This window comes from Ochotona curzoniae, unplaced genomic scaffold, assembly GCF_017591425.1.
Source record: "Ochotona curzoniae isolate NIBS_2020 unplaced genomic scaffold, NIBS_Ocur_1.0 contig_4877, whole genome shotgun sequence".
NCBI classification, from domain to species: domain Eukaryota; kingdom Metazoa; phylum Chordata; class Mammalia; order Lagomorpha; family Ochotonidae; genus Ochotona; species Ochotona curzoniae.
Genome location: NW_024466409.1, coordinates 1,133,572 through 1,156,263, shown reverse-complemented (window position 1 = coordinate 1,156,263; position 22,692 = coordinate 1,133,572). Strand labels below are relative to the sequence as shown.

Here is a 22,692-nt window from a genome sequence, read left to right as displayed (position 1 = left end):
GAGGAGAGCTGAATGAGGGCTTTTATCTGGTTGGGAGGCGTGGCTGTACCCTCTGTCTCTGACTCATGTTCTCTGCGCACACAACACTTGGTGTGTTCTGGGCCATGCCCAGTTGCTTTTTCTGCACACAGCCAACTCAAAGCGGTGGGTGGTGTTGCTCACTAACACCTCCCTGGGAAGGTCACTGTGGTTTGTCCAGGGCTTTTCTGGGCATGCGCAAAGGTGGAAGACATTACTAACAGGCAGTACAAGGTCTTTTGCTGTTAGGGTCTGAAGGTTCCTTGCTCCTGTTGGTTTCAGGAGATGGATATATGTCAGATCAGGTTGATTTAGTGAGAACATTTCTATTCAGTCTCAAATGGGAAAGGAGGTGAAATATATACATATATACTGGACCTTAAAAATTAGACAAGCCGGGCCCAGTGCGGTGGCGCAAGTGGTTAAGGTCCTCGCCTTGCACGCCCGGGATCCCATATGGGCACCGGTTGTAATCCCGGCGGCCCGGCTTCCCATCCAGCTCCCTGCCTGTGGCCCAGGAAAGCAGCGGAGGATGGCCCAAAGCTTTGGGACCCTGCACCCGCGTGGGAGACCCGGAAGAGGCTCCTGGCTTCGGATCGGCATAGTATCGGCCATTGCACTCACTTGGGGAGTGAATCATCGGACGGAAGATCTTCCTCTCTGTCTCTCCTCTCCGTATATCCGCTTTTCCAATAAAAATAAAATAAATCTTAAAAAAAAAAAATTAGACAAGCCAGGGTAGGTGTTTGGCACCGTGGCTAAGTCACCACTTGAGATGCTCACAGCCCATGGCTAGAGTCTCAGCTCCTCCCCTTCTGATCCAGCTTCCTGCAAACCCTAGGAGGCTCAAGTATGTGGGTCCCTGCCACCCACGTAGGAGACCAAGAGCTCAGGAAGTTACAAGAACAATAGGAAGTGAGCTTTGAGAGCTATCAGGAAGCCAGCTCATGCAGAGTCTTGCGGGTCATGGCAGGGGGCGGCGGGGAGGGGCTTTACCAAAAGGCTTGGACGAAAAGGAAAGCCATTACAGGATTTTCAGTGAAGCAACAACACCATCAGACTAGCTTTAAAGGATCCATCTGCCTGCTGTGTAAGCATTCGACTGGGGGAGAGGGCTGCTGACAGTGAAACTGGGAGACCAGTAAAGGGGCTACTGGGGGAAATCCTGGCCAAGGAGCATGGTCCCTGGAACCAGATGGCAGGCATGTTGGGGGTGGGGTTCCCCTCCGAATTCCAGTGTAAAAATGGAGTTCATGATTCCATCCCTGCCTGCTGCCCAAAACCTCAAGGAGCCCCCACGAGGATGGAATCTTGGGAACCTCAGTCCGTCAGGGTGCTAACCAAAGGAATGTGGGATTGTAGGGTGAGCAGGCAGCTCCCTGCGCGTCCCAGCCCCTGCTGCCCAGAAGAAAGCCAACACAGGCAGCCCCCCTCCCCAACCCGTGACGCATTTCAGGAGGATGAGAGTCCCTGAAGGGAAAGAAATGCACCCACCCGACCCCACCCGCAGTCGCCCCAGTGACTGGACAAGGATAAACGGGGAAACCCGCCTGGAACGGGTCATGAGCACTGGCACCGTGCGCACAGCTGTGGGCATCGTGCAGTGAGTGCCACAGCACCCTCTCCACACACCGCCCCCCAACCACACCACAGCTCTGACCCTTTGTCTCACTAGCCCCTAATTCAGTGTGCCTCCCTGTTTCTGTCTGGGTTGGGTGCGCACGGCCAGGCGGGGATCCCTCTGGCGGACGCTGTCGACCCAGGGCTCCTGGGAGAAGAAAATCATGAATGAAATGGATGCGGTGCTCCCACGCCCCCGCCCTCCCGGTCCAGGCAACCTTGGCGTGGGGGCGGCGCCTGCGGGGACTCCGCGCAAAGTTGCGGGGGTGGAGGTGGGGCCGAGACCAGATCAGGAGCTAAGGGGGTCTGTGATCCGGTCCCCCTGGCTCCCGGCGCGCTGCGGGAGCTCCCCACCCCCCAGCCCCGCCGGCCCTGCGCAATTCCTGGGGAGCGGCGCAAGCCCGCCCGGGGGCGGGGCGGAGCCGGGCTGGGGGGGTGCGGAACCGACCCCGCGGCTGCGCCAGCGACTCTACTGCTGAGGCGCATTTGGTGGGGCGGTTCGGCGAGGGAACGCGCACGGAGCGCGGGACAGACGGACAGACTGACGGACGCCCCCGCACACGCAGACGCACAGAGCTCGGCTCTTGTCACACACACACACACACACTCACGCAGACACAGAGACACACGCAGACACGCGCGCACATCCTCCCGCCAGCCTGCCCGCCAGCTCGCCGGCGCCCGGAGCCCGCTCTGGCCGGTAAGTGCTGCGCCTCCGTGGGCGCCTTTGTGTGGGGCGCCCCAAGGCTGGGGCCGCAGGGTCCTCCAGGGCCCTCGTTGAGTGGAGATGCTCTCAGGTCCGGGGAAACGGCATCCGCCCCCGCCACGCCCCCATGGGGCTCCGGGCGCCCCCGGACTGGGGGGAAGGGTCCCTCCCCTAGCCCCGCCGGGAGGAGGGTGGTCCAGCGCCTGGAGGCCGGGGAGGAGCGGCAGCCACTCCCCATGAAGCTCTTGCGTGGTTCCAGGGAGGCACTGGGGTAACGGTCCTGGGTCCGAGCCTCCGCGGCCGGGGCTGGTGCGCGGCTCTAGGCTACATCGCCTTTCCTGTGTCTGAACCCCGTGGGGAGGCTGGAAATCGCCGCTGGCCTGCTGGTCTCTCCAAACCGCAGCTCCCACCCACCCGCGTAGCTTTACCTCCCCCAACCCTGTAGCTTTGGCCACTCACATCCCACCCACTCCCAAAATAAAAACCCAACGAGTTCCTTCCCCTCCCCCAGCATGCCGCTTCCCCCCTCCCCCTAAGGCCCAGGCTCCTGAAAAACCGGGAGAATGCCCAGGGCCTTGGAGGATTTATGTTATTAAGGATCAGGTGGCACGGGCAGCCAGGACCCTAAGAACCTCGGGAACTCATTTTGTCTCCTTATTTTACAGCTGGGGAAACTGAGGCCAGGTGAGGTGGCTTAACCAAGGTCACTGGAAAATTAGTCACAAACCCTGCGTTGTTGTCCCTGGCTTTGCTACTCATTTCCCCACTCCACAACTACATCTCATCCCCCATTGAATCCTCACAAGCCCAGGATTTACCACATTGTCATACCAGCCCTGCCCCCAATTGGAGTGGCAGGTGCCATTCATTTGAGATTCTTCCTACCTGTTCATTTGTGTTTGCTTGTTAATGTTCTTTTTAAATGGCCTTTGATTTGCTTCATTCAGCCTTGGAGGAGACCTCTCTTACATGCAAGCAGTCCAGGTTCAGGACTTAAGTTTGAGAGATCTTGGCAGCCCTGGACCAGAGATAAGATTTTCCCAGGAGCCTGTGAGCTGGAGCATCCTAACATGGAGCATTCAAGATTCATCCTCTTCCCTGATTTTGCCCTTACCAATGCCCTCCTAGTTACTCTCTCCTCCTCCTGAAGGTCCCAAGCCTGCTAAATAAACCAGACCCCTTTCACATCCCGGCGTGGCTGTCCCCAAGTCCAGCCACTTCTTTCTCCTGGGTGTCTGTGAAGCATTGCTGACAAAGCCGCTGGGGCAGCTTGGGTTACAACCACACCAGGTTTGGGCAATGTCCTCAGCCAAGGGCTCCCTCAAGGGCAGCTGTGTGTCCTCAGCTGAGCTGATGCCTGGCACAAGGAGGTTGGTCCAACACGCATGTGGTAATAGTTGGAGCAGAACTGGATGGTGAGTTGATGAAGCAGCCACCTGTTCCAAGTCTGGGGGCCTTGGCTCCTGACTCCTGGTGCTTGTCTTAAGAACCTCTTCCGAAGTGGGGCAAGCAGCAGAGTGTGGAGCAGAAAGCTGGTGGCCACATGTAACCCCAGCAGCCGCCGCTGACATCTAGCTCGTGTCTGCACCCTTGTCGTTCTCCAACATGTGCCATGCCCACAGACCTTATAGTGAGTGTTGGGATTCTGTCGTACAGGGGAACGCTTATTTATGTAACTGTCCTGGGCCTGCTTTACCTCTCTTTCTCAGTGAGAAAGTACTTCCTGACTCGAGGAGGTGATGTGTGTAGGATGCTTAGCACAGTTCCTGGCCAGGGCCTAGAGAAAACTTGGGAATCGGTGGCTGTTAATACCGTTAGGATCCCACAGCTTTATGGATATGGCCTCCACTTCTTCCTTTCTTTAAATCATCCAAGAACATGTGATTATAGGGTCTCAAAGTCCTGCTTCCTCAAAAACAGCCCCTGGCCCAGGAACCTATTCCTGAATTTAGTGCCCAGACAGGAAGAGACACCCAGGAGACTCCCCAGAGGGAGCAAAACTTGTGTTAGTGTTTTGCAACTTAGCATGATAGAATTAGTAATTAATTCTGACATGGCGTCAAAGCTTTTCTTATAGTCTGTCAATAACTCTACAGAACATACCCGTGATGTCCAGAGTGTTATCAGTCCCATTTTACAGATGGGGAAGTTGAGACTCAGACTTCCACTTATCTAAGGAAACATTCCTTAAGAACATCAGAATCACAGAGGCAGGTTCCACCTTAGAGGATCTGGCTGCAGGGGCTAAGCTCCTTTCGCCTCAGGTAACCTGTACTTTCTTGAGACTCTCTGTGACAGAGAAGCAGAAAATCCTTTGGAAAGAGTGAGAAGGGAAGATTTGATTCTGGTGGAAGATTAGATCAGGAATACTGCCTTGGAGAGGGTAGGTGGTGTTTGAGCTGGGTCTGAATGATGCATACCTTAGAAGAACGGAGGAGTGTTTCATGGAGTGGAAGTGGCTCGAGCAGACAGACAGGCAGGAGAACTTCTTTCTAGGATGGATTTCTGAAACTGCAATGAAGTTCATTCCCACTGGAGCCACTTCCCACTGGAGGTTGTGAGAAGGAAACTGGCTGGGAGGGTGGAGGTGGTGCTTGGGAATGTTGAGCACCAAGCAAGGGAGCTGATCTGTAGTATCTGAGCAGAGGACGGTTCAGTCAGTCCTGCCATTGGCAGACAGATGGAGGGGGAGAGCCTGCTGGCAGGTAGCCCAAGTTTAAAATAATGACAATGATCCAGGTGAGAGATTATGAGCACCTTGAGTGGGGGCGCTTATAAGAAAGGATAGAAAAGGTAGTGGATGCAAAAGGCTTGGCCTCATCAAAATTGGCTGCTGGTTAGTGATATCTGCTCCACAGAAGAGGAAAGGCAAAGGCGTGGCTGGTGGGGGAAGCCACTCACAGGGGCCGGAGGGAAGCCTTGGATCTGACAGGGGAACCAACAGGATTGCTCCTGCAACGCTGGCTTACCAAGCTGTCAAGAGCCCATTCATGCATTCCATCTCCAGATATGATAGAAACATAAAGAGCTCTTTTAGGCCGGTTGCTCTGAGCTCTGTGGTATGCTGCTGGGAAAGACAGCCTTCCAGCCCAAGCTCAGATGTGAGAGGTATTTCAGGTGATGAGCAGTGTTCTGCAGAAAGATAAAGCAGGATACGCATGACTAGAGAGAGGTAGGGGAAGATGCCTTTAAATAGAATTGTCATGGTGGGCATTTTGCACACCAGTTGAAACACCTGAATCCCATGTCACAGTGCCTAGGTTCAAGTTTTAGCTCCATTTCGAATTCCAGCTACGTGCTAATGTGCACCCTGACGAGCAGCAGTTGACACCCAGGTACTTGGATCCCTGCCACCTACCTAGGTGACCTGAATTGAATCCCTGGCTCCTAGCTTCTGCCTGGCTGAACCCCAGATAGTATAGGCATTTAGAGAGTGAACCAGCAGATGAGAAAACTTTGATTTTCTCACAATCACTCATTCTCTTTAAAACAAAAGGGAAATTTTTTTTAATGTAATAGCATTGTCTTTGAGAAGGTGATATTGAAAGATCTGAAGAAAATGATGAGGGAATCACATGCTAAGAAGAGGAGACCACAAATGCAGACACCCTTAAGTAGGAATAGCTTGATGTTTTCAGGGAACCACGAGTGTAGCTATAAGAGATGGACAGTGGAAGGCCTAGTGCAATGGGTCCATTGGCTTATCTTTCTCCTTCAAGTGCCAGCATCCCATATAGGTACCAGTTTGTGTCCCAACTGCTCTACTTGCCGTTCAGCTCCCTGGTTGTGGCTTGGTAAAGCAGCAGAGGATGGACCCTATACCATGTGGGAGACCTGGAAGAGGCTCCTGACTCCTGGTTCAGATCAGCTGAGCTCTGGCTGTTGCGGCCGATTGGGGAGTGAACCAGTGGATGAAAGATCTTTTTGTCCCTCCTCTCTCTAAAGATCTGTCTTTCCAGTAAAAATAAATAAATCTTTTTTTTTTTTTTTTAATGTGGGAGAATGGTGACGGAAAAGGTAAGAGAGAGGATAGAACCAATCATGTAGGTGCTTTTGGCCTAAGAAATGACAAATTGCATTGTGCTAATGAGCCAGAGAGACCCTGAATTCTGTTTATATCAAACACACACATAGAAAAAAATTGAATTTGTTGTGAAGCCTTTTCAAATCTATAATTTTTTAAGAAAAGCTTTAATGATCTTTGAAGATCTTTGTATATATGAGTTTCAAGTTTTTTGCACAATAGGCTGGGCATTTGACAAAGCAGTTGAGATGTCCACATCCTAAATTGAAATGCCTGGGCTCTGGTGTCAACCCGCTTCTGAGTTTGTAAGCTGCAAAAAGCCTTTCACTCTCTCTAGTACCCGAAGTACAAGTCACCTTCTTACTGTGACCTCCACGAAACCACCATGACTCCAGTTCCAGACTTTGAGTGTGATATGCTCTGTTGAGAAGGCACCCACCCTCTTGAACTGGATGCAGAGAGTCCAGTTTGCAGACATGTAAAGGAGCAGACATCTTGGTAGGTATTCCTAGCCTCAGACTAATATCAGGGGGTCAACCACTCATAGCCAAATCTCCTGGGCACTGGGATGGCAAAATAGTCTAACTAGCCCTTCCTTTTTGTGATGAAATGACTGAAGGCAGTCATTAGAAATAGGCCAAGTCTAAACAGTCCATGAAATGCCCTCTCACCTCCACCTGTCTCTTAGAAAGGCAGAGTTTTGAGGGCTTCAGTGCAACCTTGGGAGTCACCCATGAAGACGTGTTTTGTGGCTAAAGGTATGTCTGTTCCACCACCTGCCTAAGGATGTTTGTCTATTCTTGAAGCATGAATGAGAGTTGTGAAACAACAACCGTGCTCTTTCCTAGATGTCACATTCCTCAGTCATCTTATACATTCTGTTCTGCTGTTCCATAGCTCCATGTTTCATGAAGTTGCAGTCAGTCTGCCATTTTCACTTCACATCTTCTCATAGCCTATATGTTCAAATATGGCCTTTTTGCCCTCAGTGGCTTCGCCACTTTTGAACTATGTCTCTGTCATTGGACACAGTTGTGTAGAGCACACTGCTTTGCCATCTCAATCTGAAGGCATCTATTTTAAGCATCCCTGAGCGGAAACGGCAGAACTCCAGGTGGCTAAAGAGAGATAGAAGGAAAAGTGTCGAATGTGAGCATGGACTTAATGTGAGCAAGTGATGTGACCTTGGATTCTGTGGCAGGAAGAGGACAGAGAACACCAGCGCTATAGCCAAGGGAAGGATGGAGAGGGAGGAATCCTGGGCAAGGGGGTGAGCACAGAGCACCTGGAGTATCTACCTACCAAGGGATCGCTGAATCATTGGGTAATTCTGTGTTGGATCATTTGTTTGAAGGAGCTGTGGGATGCTTTTTTTCTTTTTTAAGAAGGATTTTTGTGTACCCCACATAGAAAAGACCTCCAAATGAAGTCTTAGGAGGGAAGGGACTGGGAAGAAACCACGAATTTTAAAAAGTAAATTTTGCGTGGGTTCTGCATGGCCTTGTAGGTAAAAAGGAGGAGAGGAGAGAGAATGGAATACAAATGAACCCAGTCTCTATTCCTGAGGAATTCTTGTGATTTAGAGGCATGGTGGGTGGAAAGAGAGGGCTCTCCAGAGAGATCTCAGTGGGTGGAATTCATTCATGGATGCAAGTTTTCACTGCTGTGGACATAGGGGTGGACACAGGACCTCAGCTGTGTATGCAACCCAGGGAACCCTGCCCTCAAAGAAGTTGTACCTGCTGTGGATGCCAGACGAGGGACTTGCAGCAGAGGTTCAGAGAGCTTCCGAGTGAGAAACCACTAGCCTGCAACATTATCTCAGTCTCCCTCACAATTCAGTGAAGAAGGATTTTGTCATTCTCAGCTTGCAGGTGAGGCACAGAGAGTCCAAGTGTCTTGCCAGGAACAGCAAATGAATGCCAGTGCCAGAATTCAGATTTAGGTAGCAGTAGCTCTCTGCTTCCAGAAAAGAGGGCTGTGGTAGCACAGCAGAGGCACCTGCAGAGGTGCAGGTCACAAGAAGCTTACTGCAGAAAGGGGCCAGGTGAGCAGCTGAGTGTAGGTCAGCTGTGCTTTTCTTTAGCCCAGGATATCAGAAAACCACTTCGTGTAGCAGCAGCAATATCCAGCTCTTCTTGCAGTGACTCCCACCTCCATGAGACTGCACATCAAAGGAAACTTACCGCGGTTAGCATCCCTGCGGTGACAGGCAGGCAGGCAGGGCATGGGGCACTTTCTGCCCCTCTACCACTTGCTCTCTCTCTCTCTCTCTGCTACTTCCTCAGCTGGCCTATTTTCAACCTTTCTGGTTTTTAGGATGCCTTTGGGAAACCTCTTTGGGCCCCTGCTTGATCTAGGCAGCCTCAGGCCAGTGGGCTACAGCTGGCCAAATATAAGGCCCAGGAGCAGCCATGAAGATCATGTATTTATCTTCTGCGCCACATTACTAATTAGAGACACCTGGTCTTTGTGGATTCCTATCACCACCAAAGCCCCATATTCTCCAGGTACCAATGTATCAAATTTTCTGTTTTCTTTTGCCATGACCCCTGATAACCACAGCAGAGTCTCAATAGGAACCCTCCTTGTGGCAAAGTTCTCGCTATGACAGCCTTCCTGGCCCCATGCGCTATATATTTTTCCAGCAGCACGCTTCAGTCATTGTGACAACCAAAATGTTCATATATATCTTAAGGTGCATTCTACAAACAGTCACATGTGTGGAGCTGAAGTGCAGACCATGAGTGTTGATAACTGTATGAGTTCCTCTAACCATCACTAAGATGAAGACACAGAGCATTTATGACGCCCCTGAAAGTGCACAGGCGGCAGCTGTTCCTTTTGCTCTCTTTATAGGTGAACTCTTCATTTTTGTTTAATCTTGTTTATTTAAAAAGCAGAAAGAGGCTGTCACTATGGTATAATAAGCCTCTGCCTGTGGTGCCACTATCCCATATGAGCACCAATTCAAGTCCTGGCTGCTCTGCTCCCAACCCATTTCCTTCAAAAGTACGTAGGAAAGCAGCAGAAAATGGCCCACATCTGTGGGACCCTGCACCCATGTGGAAAACCCAGAAGAAGTTCCAGGCTCTGGGTTTTAGACCAGCCCAGTTCCAGCCTTCACTCTCTCTGTCTTTTCTCTCTGTAACTCTGTCTCTCCTTCTCTTTCTGTAACTCTGCCTTTCAAATAAAATTAAATGTTTTTTAATGTTTATTTATTTTTAAAGATTTATGTTATTCTTAATTAAAAGTCAGATATACAGAGAAGAAAAGAGAGAGGAAGATCTTCTATCCATTGATTCACTCCCCAATCGGAAGCAAAGGCTGGAGCTGAGCTGATCTGAAACCAGGAGCCTGGAGCCTCTTCTGAGTCTCCCACACAGGTGCAGGGTCCCAAGGCTTTGGGCCATCCTCAACTGCTTTCCCAGGCCACAAGCAGGGAGCTGGATGGGAAGCAGGGCTGCCAGGACATGAACCGGCACCCGTATAGGATCCTGGTGCCTGCAAAGCAAGGACTTTAGCACCAGGCCCAAAAATAAAATAAGTTTTTAAAAAAGGAAGAAAGGAAGGAAGGAAGGAAGAAAAGAAAGGAAAAGAGAAGAGAAAGAGAAGCAGAGAGAGCTATCAGGAGGCCAAGCCTCAATCTAGGTCTTCCATATGGGCAGCAGATATCCAAGTACACGTGCCATTGTCAGGGTGTGTGTTATCAGGGGACTCAAACTGGAAGCTGAGCCAGGACTTACATCTGAGCACTTGCAGGCATCTCCTACATAATGTCTCAACTGCTGTGCCAAATGCCTGCCTGCTGTGCCTATCTGTGACCTTCAGAGGGAGGGAATCACATAGTACATGATCTTCTGTGTCATTAAGTAGTTCAAGAAGCATCCGTGCTCTTGCCTCTCCAGCACTCACACCGGTTCGTCAGTGCCTGTGAGGATGGCAATGCCTGTCTTACTCTCCTCTAGGAAAAAATGGCCTAGGAATTGCACTCCTTGGCTTAGACCAAGGCCCAAAGCCCTCTGCCCTGTGACAGGGGTCCATCTCCTGCCTGTCCTACAGCTACACGGAGGTGGCTTGCTCCTCCCCACACCACGCACCTTGCCTTTCACCTCTCCCTGCCTTTACTCCTGTGGCTTCCCTGCCTGGAATGTACTCCCGCACCCCACTCCCCAGTCTTGTGAACCCCTGCATTCTCATGTCTCTGGGCAGCTCCCCAGCCTCTCTTGTTGCACTCTCCTTGGTGTTCCCATAGGCATTTCCACTGCACATTGCAGACTCTGCTCCCTGCGCTGGAAGCCACGAGGATAGGGATAGGGTCCTAGTCATCTGTGAATCCTCACAGGCACAGCACAAAACCTGATGTAACAGAAACGGACATAAAATTGTCACAGGCTGCGCCTCGAGGTTGTCTGGAGACAAACCAGGTCTGCAATAATTATGTTAAATGTGTGCCAGACCACTCTCTGATGCTGATGAAGATGGCCAGAAGAGAGAGGGTGCAGCTGTTAAGTGTAAACTGAACTTACCGCCAAAGGTTCAGAGACTTCCAGCTCTTACCCCTGGCATGATGGCAAGTGAGTGCAAGCCACCAAGCCCAGAGAGGGGAAAAGATCAGAATCAGAGAGGGATCCCTGGAGGAGGCAAGTTCCAAGGATTTGCATAGAGGAGTCTGTGTTGAGCCTTGAGCTGCACATAATCCACCCAGAGTCTGTAAAGTGTACTCCAAGGTAAGCTGAATCCTGAATCCAGCCCTGGTGTTGAGTCTCACTCAATTACTCTTCCCTTCTCTGCCAGGGATGCCTGTCATGGGAGGTGGGAGTGTAGACGGAGGCTGTCCCTTGCCCCTTCTCGGCCTGAGCAGCTCAAAGATGCCAGAGTTGCAGACTGGGGGGCCAGGGCATGATCCACGGTGGGATGTGGACCCTGGCCAGGATCCAAGTAACCAAAACACCGGGGGGAAGAATTCCAATAGAGAAAAAGTGAGCAGGCTGGACTCACTGGGAAGGCTTCCTGGCAGAAGCATGAGCTGAAATAAAGGCAGGAGGTTGTGGCTTAAAGGAGAGGAGCAGGGGATACCAAGGCTGAGAGGCCAGAGAGAGCGTGGCTGACAGCCAAGCGATTTCCTGGGGGAGGATGTGGGTGCTTAGGCGCAGTTGGGTTTCCAGTTCTTTTGCCACCTTTCCCATGGACCCTAGATCTGACTCATGGGACCTGGAAATAGCCTGGAGCTCTCCAGGAGGGAGAGGAGGCACTTCTGCTGGGCAAGCCTCTCTTATCTTCCAGCAATTCCTTCCTGCACTGTGCTCTCATTAGCTCCAGGAACCTGAACCGAGCCTAGGGAAGTAGGGAACAGACCATTTTAGCTGGCAGCATTGCCCAGGACAAACAACAGTACCCTCTCCCGTCCTGGGTGACTTGGCAAGCAACAGGAAGTAGAGCTGAGAGCCAGGTCAGTCATAGGAGGAAAGAGGAAACATCTACACCAGGGCAGCTTTGAACCTGCTGTCTACACCAGTCATTCCCGGCCTTTTTCTCAGCCCTGCAGCTCTTCTTTGTGAGTTACAGGGGAGGAAACAGAGGTGTTGTGACATTAAGACACTGGCCCAAGGCCCCATGGGAAGAAGGAGGCAAAGCGCAGTATTTTATCCCAGACCTTCTGCCTCTTGAATCGCGCTTTATCCAAGAATCCTGCTTGCCTTAAGGTGTGTGGCCTCCACGTGAACACTCACGTTTCCAGGCACTCAGCCCATGAAGCCTGCCCCAGGCCTCAGGCTTCCGGCTGCCCAGAGACATGCAGCAAGGAAAGGATAAACATCCTGGGTTTATGATCAAGCCCTGCTCCTGTGTTCTGTGCTGGCCACCTGAACAGAAGCAGAGTGACCACCTAACCCCTTGAGGTGGCTGTCAACAACTAGAAATTAGAATATTGATGCCATCTTCATGGTCTTGTCACAGAGGGCCAAAGAAATGGGGCCTTGAAAGTACACTGTGCATAGAAGGTTATGCAGCTGAGATTTTTAGATTTGACTTCCGGAGGTCACACCCTTTTTGACCTTGGTCCTGGCTCCATCTGGGTTTTCCCTGTAGTTCACACTCTGTACTCTTCCCTGGCAAAGGCGCCTCAGAGCCATCTGATGTTTCCAAGTCCAGTCTTTCCCTTGCCTCTCCCAGATACCACACCCTGTGCTGCCATGGCCTAAGCCAGGTCAGAACACAGAGGAGTGAAGTCAGGGGCTGGGCCGCAGGATTCTGACTGGGACCTGGGGCCCACAGTAGGATGTGGCAAACTGGGGACCTCTCTAGCTGTGGGTGGGAGCAAATTTCACTGTCAGCCTGTAGGAGGAGCATTATAAGGAATGAAGTGTAGAGCACATCCTAGGGAGATTGTCGTGGAAGATTCAGGTAAGGCACAGGTAGTGGCTGGGTAGGGCCAGGCCAAGGACTGATACCCAGAAGTCCAGGGCGACATTGATAACTGGCCCAGGGTAGGTCAGACTTCTAGTTCAGTTATTCTAGTCAGAGGTGGGGAATGCTGCAGGAATTCATAGGCCCCAGTTATAGAAAGCAAGAACTTAGCCTGGTAAGACACAGGGTGTGGAAGGCCAAATGTTGGGTTGGGACAGTGCCAATCAGACAAGCAAAAGTGAAACGGGAACTCTTGGGAGCAGTTGGCCAGCAGTTCTGTGGTGTGCTCTGTGCCATGTGCTGCTCTAAGGGCCTTGGGTTTACCCATCACAACACCATTATACACTTACAGAGTTTGGTGCTCATGCTGATCCGTAGACCCATACAGATGAGGAAACTGAGGCCCAGAGAGGTTAAGCAAAATCCTGACATTTGCCCGATGCCCAACAAGCTTCAGAGGTTCCCACATTCATGGCTCAAAATCTGACCTCATAAACAGTTGACACCACAGAAATTGGCAAATGCCAAAAATCAATGGCTTGTTTTTAAGAATCAGTTTATTATGTTCATCCTGAAGCCTCCATGGGCCTCATCTGTGGGGAAAGGCTGTATTGGCTGGGAAGCAGGCAAGCCTGACACAGAGGACAGCAGCTAGTATATCTGAGAGCTTACTGGGCCCTGTTTCAAGCATTGTACATACATCTCCTGTAAAATAAAACTTCTGGGGAGGATCCAACTTCATCCGTCTCCACAGTAACCTGTGGGGTGTAGGCACAGTGGTCCTCTTCCAATGATGAAGAAACTGAGGCACAAATATGTCACCCAAAAGCAGGCAGCCTGGGAGACTTAATTCCACAATGCCAAGCCCATGTATCCAACTACTACAATTATGGGTGTTTTTTTTTTTAAAGATTTATTTATTTTTATTTGGAAGTTAGAGTTACAGAGCGAGGAGGGGAGATAGAGATCTTCCATCTGCTGGTTCACTCCCTGGATGATCGCAATGGCCAGAGTTAGTTAGTCCAAAGCCAGGAGCTTCCTCCAGGTCTCCCTCGTGGGTGTCAGGAGCTTAAGGACTGGCAAGTCACCCTCTACTGCTTTCCCAGACCATTAGCAGGGAGCTGGATGGGAAATTTTCCATGAGCTATTTGTAAATGTTCAAACTCTGGCCCACTTTTCATCCCTATTTTTTATTTTGAGAACTTTTTTTTTTTTTTTGAGCATTTTCCCAATGCCAGGTAGGTGTTAGAGAAACAGACTCATATTAGAGGCTGGAAACCTGTGATTTAAGCCTGGGTCCGAGGTTGAGACAAGGTGAGTGCGAAGCCTGGGTCTGCCTTTTACCGGCTGTGTGACCTTCAGCAAATGACCCAGTATTTCCACATTGCTATATACAGGCGTGTGCAAGAAGGAGGTGACCAGGTTTCCCCCACAGGGCTACACTCGGATGCAGTGGAAGCACAGTGCCCAGAAAACAGTGAGCCTTCAATAAACGAAGCTGTGCTACTTACACGCCACGGGTTTGTGCAGAGGCGGCCCTAGACGCAGCAGGGATACAGGCATCAATAGATAATTACGGTGTGGAAAGGTGAGAACAGGCAAAGGAGCCCCCAATTCTAATTCCCTGGAGGAGGTGGAGTTTGAATGGGGCCTTGAAGGGCAAATGAGAGTTTGCCGGGCAGAGAAAGGCAGTGGGGTTTTCCAGTGAAGAGGAAAGAATGTTCTCAGACAGCATAGACAGGAGCACACAGCTCGCCGTATGGGAATACCAGAACACCCCCCAAGAGGTGTGATCGCGCCTTCACGTTTGTGATTGTCTGTTTGCTCCTTGTAAATTAAACTGCATACCTGGGCTGGGGGTGCTGGGGGGAATGGTGGTGGAGAAGGAGCAGAATGGAATGCTCCAGAGCTCTGGAGAACAAAAGTTTCCTTCCTGTGACCCTCAACCTCCAGAGTCCTACCCTTCGCTTACCTGGTGGGCGTGGTCATTCAGGATCCACCTCAGCACTACATCGTCATAGCCGAACACAGCTTCCCTCTGTTACTGGCTCTGCTGAAATCCACTCTTGGCACTTGATGATTGGGCAGCCTTTAGCCAACTTCATGGACCTTGGCCTTACCCTCTATTGCCGTGAGCACCCTCTGCTGGTTCAGTGTCATGTCGCCATCCACCTCATTAAACCCAGATGGCCAGGGCTGATAGATCCTGCCCAGTGAGCACACTGGCTCATTCCACAGATGGAACACAACTGCCACTTTCTGACACCCCCACCCAAGCCAAGGTCAGCTCCTGGGGTGGTTGCTACTTCAGTGCTGAAGCCTGTGTTTGTGGTCCAGGGTAGGACATCCGAAGCAAACATTGAGTTTCTGTGGGTGGGATCCTTGGTACAGGGATCTCCCTCTGGCCCCCTGTCTGTGTGCCTGGAGGAGCACATCTCCCCCTGAGCTATAATTTTCTTTATCTGTAGGATGGGGAACATCACAGTACTACCCCACAGGTTCATGTGATGGTGGCTGCTATCTTTCTGTACACACTGTTTAGTAGCCGCCGAAGTCTAACACAAGGAAGACAGGGGAAGTGAGGCATGTATGGGAGGAGAGGAGTGGTCACTCCCAGATATGTGACCTTGATCACATCACTTCGTATCTCTGAACCTCTGTTTGCTCCTCTAGAAAATCCAAGCAATGAAATGCATTGCTGATAGGGTCCTTGCCATGTTAGAGGTGCCAGCCCATGTAATGTGCCTGTGCCTGGCATGCAGGATAAGAGTTCAACAGAGAGGACATCCTTTCTTTTGCTAGCACCATTGTCACTGTCATCATCTCGGGTGGCCAGAGGTCTGTGGAAGGAGTTCCAGAGTGCGGGACTGAAGGTTGATGCTGCTGTCTGCCCTGCTTGCTTCTGCATTCAGTCACCTCCGCCTGTCCCCTTCCCTCCTCACCTCACTTACCTGACCATAATAGAATGTATACCCCCCAAGAAGAGTACAGAAGATCCAGAGCCCCCCCCCACAGAAAGGTTCTTGACCCTCCACCCCCAAAATGGAGCCTGCCCAAAATGCTTAAGTTACCAGCCGCAGACTCTTCCCCATGCTATCTGCACAGCTGGCACCTGTGGCATGATGGCCAAGGCCAGCAGAGAGAGCTTATCTGTGTCTGCTATCCCTGCCCCATCCAGTGTAAGATTTCTGAAGGGCAAGGGCTCCTCACAACTCCCTTGAGGGCTCCTCTCCTATGCAAAGGTCAACAGGTGCAATCAGTTCACTCTGAGCCTTTGGAGCAAACCACACAACCTGACAGCACCTTCCTCCCATCCCTGACGAGGAGTTTCTGCAAAGTACTCTGATGTTCTGCTCACCCTGGGCACCTCAGTCAGCCAGGCAACCTTCAGAGCCCCCTGCCCTTTCCAGAAGTTTCTGTTTCCTAGGAGTTGCGTGTTGTCTATATACCTGTTGTCCCTCACTGCCACCCTCATTTCCCCTGCTGTATGGTTATTGGTCATGTACATAGTTCCTGAGCACCTGCTGTGGATCAGACACTGTCGTGGTCATTGTCATATCTCTCATTCTCAGCTCAACCTGAGTGATGGATGTTGTCAGCTCAGTTTGGCAAATAGGAAATTAGACTGAAGGTCCCAGTGAAGACACTGTCCAAAGCCACCCACCTTGCTGAACACAGAGTGAAGACATGTCCCCAGAAAAAGCTTCCTGGGATTTGAAGAGGAAGCTAGAGCAAGAAGTCTAAGTTGGGTTTGGAGAAGGAGGAAAGGGTGGTGGCTTTGCAGGCAGCAGAGCCAGCATGAGCAAGGGTGAAGGAAGAGAACATGTGTCAAGGCCCTGAGAGCTGTAAAGAGGTGGTTGTGGTCCTGAAGTAAGGGTGGCAGGAGTGGGTGGCCCAACAAAGGAGGCATCCCCTTGCTTCAATCCAGACCAGGATACCTAGATTGCCACAGCCACCTTCCATCTGAGCTCCCTGGCCAAGAGACTGTTCTTGGCATGGATAGTTCTCTTAATCCTCATATCAGATGTGGGAGAAATGTCATCCTGTTGGCTTCTTAAATTAGGCCAGACTCGGAGCTCCTTGTCAGCCCTAGCTAGCAGGAAATGCAATTTTAGTGCTTAATAGGATGTCTCTCCTCACCACTGCTGCCACTGCCCAATCAGGCATGCTTTAAGGAAGCCACACTGGTGCTTATAGCTGAGATACCCCCAGCCCAGCCTGAAGGGCTCCTTCATCATATGTCACCTCTGTGCCCTGGGTCAGGCAAGCCCTGTGTGAGTCACACAAACCCAGATGCTTTGAGCTGACTTCACCTCAGAGTCATCCCCAGAGAGCCCTGCCATGCCCCTCCACACACATCCACAGCAGATACCAATCACGGAAGAACTAGTTCTGTTACCCTCCTAGACCTGGAGGCCCCTCTGCTGTCGCTTATACCCCAGAACTCCAGCCAAGAATCTTCCCTCTATGCCCTCAGCTTCCACAGAACAGAAAACCGGAAGGGATAGCCCCTGCAGAAACTTAGCCTTTAATCCAGCAACCCAGCTGGATTAAACACCACAGCTCTGCTCTCCCATCTCGCTCCTCTTTCACATCTCATTGTAGAAACTGCTTCCGGGGAGCCCCTCCCTGGCTCCTGCCCCTGTTTAGTGAAGCTCTCAGGGTACCCTGGGCAATTTTCCATTAAGTGGGCCAACTGTGTCACTGTTGGCTTTTTCTTTCCCACATCCTAGACACTTCCAGCTCATTGTATCCCCAGAACCCCACACCATAGTTTGCACATGGCAGTATGTGTATTGAACAAATGAATGGCCCTGGCAAACTAGCTTGAGCCCCCCAGCAGTCCACCCAGACCCTACCACCTTCCCTCTGACTGGGGCTCTGCCACACCCACACCCCCAAATGGAAGGGAGGTCATTCATCTATGGACAACTCAAGCAAAGAACACTCATTCCATATTTGGAATCCAAAACACTCCAAGTTTGCAGTCTGCTCTGACGTGAGGACAGATGGCTGGACAGTGGACAGCTGGGCCGGATGGAAATGGCAATGAACTAAACATTGGGAGTCCTGGGCTCAGAGCCTATCTGTTCCCTGAGTTTGCCACACACATCAGTCTGGCTTCTATGGCTGTCAGCAACAGAAACTCACTCTGAATAAGTTAAGCAAGAAAGGCATTTGTGAGAAGGTTTGGGGGGCATGAGACCAAAATGATAAGGAAGCGTGTGGTGGTTTGAGGGCCCTTCCTATGGCAAGGGACAGACAGGGCTCTTAGGTGGAGGAGAAAGGCAAAAACTGCTCACAAACCGCGGGGCCTGAGGTAGGTATCCTAGCCTAGGTATTTGATGGTGATCTCTTGATTTGAGTTTTCCTTTTGCCAAGAAGCTTGCGGCCCTGGCCCCAGAGGTGCCTGTCTGCTTCCAGACACCGTAGGGATGAAGCATGAGACTGGTAGAGGTGGCAGAGGGGTTTCCTGGCAGCCTCCTCCACCTGTGTACTCTGGGACATGTAACTCATTTGCATAAGATGATCAGTCCAGTGGTTTCTTTTCCATGAAACCAGTATGTCATCTGTCTCTGCATACTAACATGCTAAGAAAAATCTGGATGACAGGGTGGGCCTCCTCCTCCTGGCCATAGTCTTGCTGTGTTCTCCAGGTGGAGAAGTTGCCAGCTGAAACTGCAGTCTGCCCTCCCATAGCCACCAACCTGAGACCCTGCCATAGTCTTTTGTTTGACCTTTAACTTGCACATGACCAAGCTCAGCCCTTGTGCTGAACACCTGGGATGCAGAGGTGGGGAGAAGGGGTGAGGATGCTCCCAAAGCACTCGGAAGTCAGTGGGGGAGGCAGGTGCACAAACAGCTAACTATAGCAGCAGAATGAAGTCAAAGTGGAAGAGAAATGTGAGCTGTATGTTAGGGAAGGGGGAAGCCCAGAAGCAAAAGAGATTATGAATTCTAGGTGGGAAATCAAGGAGCGCTGCATGGAAGAGGTAATGCCTGAATCTGGCCATGATAAAAGAAATAGATTAGGCAATGGGGACAGGGATAGGGCCCAGCACGATGGCTCAGTGGCTAAATCCATACCTTGTATGTCCCTGGATCCTATATGGGCACTAGTTTGTGTCCTGGCTGCTCTACTTCCTATCTTGTGGGCTCCCTGCTTATAGCCTGGGAAAGCAGTCAAGGACAGCCCAAATCTTTGGGACCCTGCACCTGCATGGGAGACCTGGAGGAAGCCCCTTGCTCCTGGATTCGTATTGGCTCAGCTCCAGCCATTGCGGCCACTTGGTGAGTAAACCAGCAGCTGGAAGATCTTTCTTTTTGTCTCTCCTCCTCTCTCTAAGTCTGCCTTTCCCATAAAAATAAAATAAATCTTTAAAGGGGCAGGAGTATTTCATGGGGGGGGGGTGGTAAAGATTCATTTATTTTTATTGGAAAGGCAGATTTAGAGAGAGGAGAGACAGAGAGAAACATCTTCCAGCTGCTGGTTTACTCCCCAAGTGGCCACAACAGCTGGAGCTGAGCCAATCCAAAGCCAGGAGCTTCCTCTGGGTCTCCCATGCGGGTGCAGGGTCCCAAAGATTTGGGCCATTCTGGACTGCTCTCCCAGGCCGCAAGAAGGGAGCTGGATGGGAAGTGGGGTTGCTGGGATTACAGCCATTGCCCAGACGGGATCCCGGTGCATGCAAGGCGAGGACTTTAGCCACTGTGCCATTGCGCCAGGCCCAGGCAGGAATATTTCAAGTGGAACCCAAGGTGGAGGACACGTCTGCCTGTCAACATCAAGCCCAGCAACCCTGGGATCTGTAACCTAACCCCTTCTCACTCCTCAGACACATTGGAAGGAGACTCAGTCTCCTCTGCCTACTTCACTGTACCTGCGAGCCCACCCTCTGTAGAAGTCCAGGCAAAGCTGGCATCCACTATACGATACTGCCTCACACCCCTGCCATTCCATTCTCAGCAGACAGATGGTATGCCTAGTCCTTCCTGGACAGGTTTCTGTCCCATCTCACCCTCAGTAGAGGGCCAGCACCTGCAGTCCTTCCTGGACAGGCTTCTGTTAGAGCACTACATCTGGTCCCCAGTACCTCTACCACTGACCATGACCTCCTGGAAGTGGGCATGAGTGGTCCAGACTGGGTTGCCAGTTCCCAGCACTGACAGAGAAACTACGTAGTATGTGTCACCTTCACATACACACACAATAAAATGAAGGCAATGGTATGCAAGCTGCAAGAAGCTTAGCATCTTGTTATATATAAGGGTTCTTTAGAAAAGTCCGAGAAAATGTGACTAAGCAAAAAAAAAAAAATGCTAAGATATTTCAAAAAATTTTTTGCACCAATATAAATTTAATTCAAAGTCTTTTTGTTGAAGTACTACCATGGATGAAGGGCTAGGAAAGGGTTGTCCAAAGCCAGACTTGGATGAGAGCAGAGTATTTAAGAGTAGTTTGGCATATGATTATACTGCTCACATAACCAAAAGATGAAAACAACCCGAATGTCCATTTACTGATGAATAGGTAAATAAAATGTGATCTATCCATATTCTTCAGTCCTAAAAAGGAATAAAGCACTGATCCACGCCACCAATTTGGATGACCTAGGAAATGTTAGAGTAAGTGGAAGAAACCAAACACAAAAATCCATATTGTGTGATTCCACTTCTGTGAAAATCCATTTGGAGACAGGAAATGTTGCCAGGGCCTGCTTAGGTGAAGGGAGGGATGGGAGAGGCGGCTTAATGGGTGTGGGTTTACTTTCAGGCTGGTAAAAATATTCCGAAACTAGGTAACAGTGGTGGCACAAAATTGTAAATGTACTATATGCTACCAAATTTGTACCTTTTATTTTTAGTTGTTATTTTTTAATTTGAGAGAAAGATCTTCTGATTTATACCCTAAATGCCTACACTGGCCTGAGCTGGATTGGGCTGGAGTTGAAGCTGAGAACAAGTTATCCAATCTAAGTCACCCAAGGTGATGGCAAGAACCCATCTATGAGCCATCACAACTACCACTCAGATCTGAACTAGCAGGTAGGCAGAGTCAGGAACAAGAGCTGGGTGCTTACTCCAGCGTGTAATATGGGCATCCTAACCACTAGGCCACACTACCATCCAGAATGGCGCTCCCATTTTCCTTTCAGTATCACTTATTCCCATTAGTGTCAATTGCTCCTACCTCGCTGGTCTCCAGGATTTACTTTTGATGCTATATGAATTTAATCACAATAAAGGGGAAAAAAAGAAAAGGCAATAATTTGGAACCAGATCCAACAAATCACCGTTCCCGTTGCAGACCTCCCCTGCCCAGGGGGAGGGACATGTGTGATTTCCCAGTGCCACCTTCTCCAGGTTCTCGGTTCAAAAAGCAACAGGAACCAGTCCAGAGAAGTGCTGCCTCTTGACACTGGCCAGTCCTCTGCTCCTGTTGCCCAGCTGGTGGAAGTGGAGATGGAGAGACAAAGGGGAGCCCATGATGAGCCAAGGCAGGCTGTTCTCCTTACTCTTGTTGGGCATGGAGGAGGACATTACCCCAAAAGTGGGCTTCTGCATCCAGCCTGAGTGTACCATCCATTCCCTTTGAAAATCTAATTAAAGCCCCATGTCCACCCCAACAGTCTGTATGCACAGGGGCTGCCTTTGACAACAAGGCCAAGCAATGGGCCCTTGCTCCATTTTCCTCTGCAGTCAAGAGGTGCTACTCTCCCTACTTTTCTGATTATGAAATTAGTCATTTTCTAGGAAGCTTATTTATAGAGTTCACTGCACACATGCAGCACTGAGCTATTCTAAACACAGCTTGAGGCCTGGAAGGCTGAAGGTGTGAAAGCAGGTATGAGTCACACACGGGTCTCCTTTCAGAACTATCTGGACACCTGGGTGGCCTTTCTGCCCCAAGCCAGGGGTCTACTCTCAGTGGGCTGTCCTTCAGCTGGGATGCTGCATAGGGTAAAGGAAGAAAAACTCAGGATTGAGAAGTTGGCAATAGATGGACACCAAATCGATACACAGGCTGGGGCAAGTCAAAGTCACCTTCTAGGCCTCAGTTTCCTCAACTGTAAAATGGGTACCTTCCAAATATATCTGTGATTCTCTTCTGCAGTGGACAGCAGTATAGCAAGGTCCTGCCCACAGAGCAGCTCAGTTAATGGCTTGTGTTCCTGATGTTTTTCTGAAAAGGTCAGAGCAAAACTCATTCCACAAGATTCATTTACTGAGTACCCAACTACCAAGTACTTGCTAGGCTCTGAGGATGCAATGGCAAAGAAGATAGATGGGGGTCCCTCCCTCATGGCACCTACAGTCTAATGGTTGAGACTGATGCTAATCAAATAGTGGCATACATTAAAATGAAGCTTCCAACTGTGTCAAGTTCTATTGAGTAACAAGCACTGGGAAATAGAACTGGAGGAGCTCCCCAGGCAGAGATGAGAGTTTGCGCACAGGCACTGTGCAAAAAAAGGGGCCTGTCCATTGTGGCTGGAGTACAGAGATCAAGGGCAGGAGGAACACAAGATAAAGTTGAAAGGCTAAAGGGGCTGCAGCACGTGACATCTAATGAACCATGTCAAAGGGGCTTTACTGCTCTTGTTGTTATCAGATGCCATCCAGGCAAGTATTTTTTCAAGGAAGACTATGTGATAAATGTTGAGTTTTTAGGAAACAATTTGAGCTCAAGCCTACCCTGTCTGTAAGTGCACAACCTACACACATCATTTGCATTGAGCCCTCTGAACAATGTTTTGGAGGCCAGAGTGAGTACATGCCAGAAACCAACTAAAATATCATCGAACAAGAGATGATGGTGGCTTGAGCCAAAACAGTGGACAGAGAGAAGAGGGACATTTAAAAGAGAGCCTTTAAATTTAAGTATTTGCCTTGAAGGATCAGCCCTTTCACCACA

The 22,692-nt window shown here is 50.4% G+C and overlaps 1 protein-coding gene across 2 annotated transcripts in view; it reads left to right on the top strand.

The window, feature by feature from the left end:
* The first annotated feature begins 2,103 nt into the window (after positions 1 to 2,103).
* The window catches only part of PTPN5 (protein tyrosine phosphatase non-receptor type 5), a 57,989-nt gene continuing 37,400 nt past the window's right edge, over positions 2,104 to 22,692 (top strand). For both annotated transcript variants that reach the window (XM_040988445.1, XM_040988444.1), the window contains exon 1: positions 2,104 to 2,338. The gene's annotated coding sequence lies outside the window, so the exon portion shown is untranslated. The remainder of the gene's footprint in view (positions 2,339 to 22,692) is intronic.